Source organism: Hippopotamus amphibius, chromosome 13 (assembly GCF_030028045.1).
Source record: "Hippopotamus amphibius kiboko isolate mHipAmp2 chromosome 13, mHipAmp2.hap2, whole genome shotgun sequence".
In the NCBI taxonomy this organism is placed as follows: Eukaryota; Metazoa; Chordata; class Mammalia; order Artiodactyla; family Hippopotamidae; genus Hippopotamus; species Hippopotamus amphibius.
The window spans coordinates 69617014-69619854 of record NC_080198.1 but is presented as its reverse complement, the minus strand read 5'-3'; positions in this window follow the sequence as shown (position 1 = coordinate 69619854).

The window sequence follows — 2841 nt, the reverse complement described above, 5'->3', positions numbered from 1 at the left end:
GATCAGCGCGGCGCGTCTCTGCGGCTCCCCCGTGCAGGTTTTCCACCCCAGCTGGAGGAGCTGGACTCGGCCTCGAGACCCTCCCCCTTCGCCCCGCTCCAGTCCGGCCGGCTTTCGGCAGCGCTGCTCAGGCACCGGGCCAGCCTTCTGCCACGCCCCGCCTCTCCCGGTCCTCACCGCTCCCAGGTGTGGCGGGCGGGGCGGGGTGCCGCAGCCCCGCGCTCTCCCTGGGGTCTGGCTGAGACTGGCTCTCGCAGGCTCTCGAGTCCCCAGATTCCGAGGCGCGCGCGGCGGCGACTGGCGAGCTCTGCGGAAGCCTAGTGGCCAGGACGAGAAGGCAGCCACGCGGCCGCTGGGGTGCGCTGTGTGCCGGCCGGCTCCGGACGAGCGCGCAAAGGTGACTGTGGGTGTGTGTGTTCGCTGAGCGTCCCACTCCAGGACAGGGAAGGGCGCGCTGTGGAGATCCATCCCAAGCCCAGAGAGCGGCAGCCGGGGGAAGTTTCTCCCGAAAGTGAGAGGTGCTGGAAGCCCGGGCCAGGGAGAACAATGACTGTCCCGCCTCGCTTTCTCCCAGCCCAGCGCGTGGGTTCGGGAGGAGCGGGGACAACCTCCTTCGGAGCTCAGCCAGCGCAGTGGCTCAGAGCGCCCCAGCCAAGCACCACGCCTCGGTGAGGAGAGTTGGGGCGTGTGTCACCGAAATAGATTTGCGGGTCCTGGTGGGTAACTTCCAACAAAGCCATTCCCGCGATTTAATGTTAATAATAACAATCATGATTATAAATTATGTGCCTTCGCATCAAAGGCTTAATTTGCATTAAGCCCCCTTTCTTGACTGGAAAAAGAAAAAAGTAAATTGAGATACAATAATCACGATGGTTTCTGTATGAAGTCAGAAAACAAGGGCATCTCTGTACCATTAGGTGAACTTGAAGGTACCGGAACTACCCAGGTACAGTGCAGAACAGCCAGTTAGCCCAATTTTAAATTAATTCATCATCTGTACTGAACTGGAATTAACACACACACACACACACACCACGGAAAAAAGTATCTGTTTAAAAGGGCTCAGCCTTCCTACCCGGTTTTGTCCTATCCCTATTACACTTTACAAAAAAGAATTGGTGTCTTCCTTTGCTTTATCCTCATCCCTGTCTCCCTGCAGTTTTCATATGGTATTTTGCAATGACCTAATTTTTTGGGCAGAATTAAACTGGAGCTGTGTGTTTCACAACGTGTGAACGACACCATTAGCAGTGATATCCTAAAAGTGATTTAGCTGACATACTTTTAACAAACTCCTTTCAAAACACTGTTGGCAAGAATGTAAGACATTACTCACTGTGTAGAAACACATAATTCAACAGATAATATGAGAACTTTAAAAAATGTCTTCCAGTCCCCCAATGCAATGGTTTATACTTCCTGCATTAAATAATTGTCCTTTTGTAACTTCAGTTTCTTTGAAACTTCATTATTGTATGCAAGTAGCCACAAACCAATAACAAGCAAAGGAGTATAGCATGAAGTAATGCATGATAAATTATATCCGATTTTAAAATGAAAGTTCTCTTCTAATTTGTTACTATGATAGAGATTATGGTGCTCATGGAATAAAGACTTTCTCCTCAGTGCTCAGTTTTTCCCTGTGGAAAGCCATGCATTTCTCCTCTCAAGAGGTCAATTATAATTTAAAAGTCTATGTCCTACTAAAGATGGAGTGAATTTTTGGCTTGAATTTCTTGCCTTGGTTGGCTACCATGATTAACTAAACAGGCGTTATCCAAATGTCCATTTTCTTTCCTAACCTCAAAGGGTTAAATTATCAGCAACCAGGAAGGCTTCCGAAAAATTTGTGCAAGAAAAACAATCCATGGACTCTCCCATCAGTGAGTCTCAATTCTGCGTGGCATAGATGCTGGGTTGAGGGTTACTGTGAAGGCCTGTTACCTGAGTGAGTATATCTCAAGGGATGGGGGATGAGGCACTTCAAACTGTTCTAGTCTCTAGAAAACTCAGAGAAAACAGTACGTCTTGTAACTTTAAAGTACTTAAAGTTAAGCATATTTTGAACTGGCCTCACCCTGGCCTTTTGTTCTCCAGCTCCATTAATTCTTTATCCCATTTATTTGCTCCATTATTTTATGTATTTTCTAACTTTGTGGTATGGATTGCTCTAAGCATGTCTATCTTGTTGTAGAGTAAGTTGAAGAATGAGTAAGTGATAAACATTACTAGGAAATAACTTGGAAAACGATATTAATACTACTTACAACAAACAAACATGCAACAACTTAACAGAAAGCCCTCCAATGCATTCCCATTGAATAAAACCCAAACTCTCTACCATGGCTTAAAAGGTTCTGCATGATTTTTACCGACCTCTGCTGCTAAAGGTTTTATTCATACAACTAGAAAAAACGAACAAAACCATGGATAATCAAATTCCTTTTCCAAAAAAGAGAACACAAATTATAAAAGTCATGACATCTTTCCTGCCTTTTGTTTTGTTTTGTTCAAATACCACATAGCAGCTTCTGTGTCCTTGCAGCGAACCTATATACTCTAGGCTTGAGAAAACTGAGTAAACACATTTGCACATATAATGTGATCTAGGTTTCTCATTGTTGAAGGGGAAGCCTAGACGGTACATTGTGGTGTTGAAATGGAATTGGAGGTTAAAAATTAAGTGTGTGTGTGTGTGTGTGTGTGCATGTGTCATGTGGGGAAATCCCACATGACAAGGAAATGCAGGCAGTTTCTAAGAGCTGTGGACAGCCTCCAGCTGACAGCCTACAAGGAGCTACATCCAGCAACAAAATGAATTCCTCAATCTTATAACTG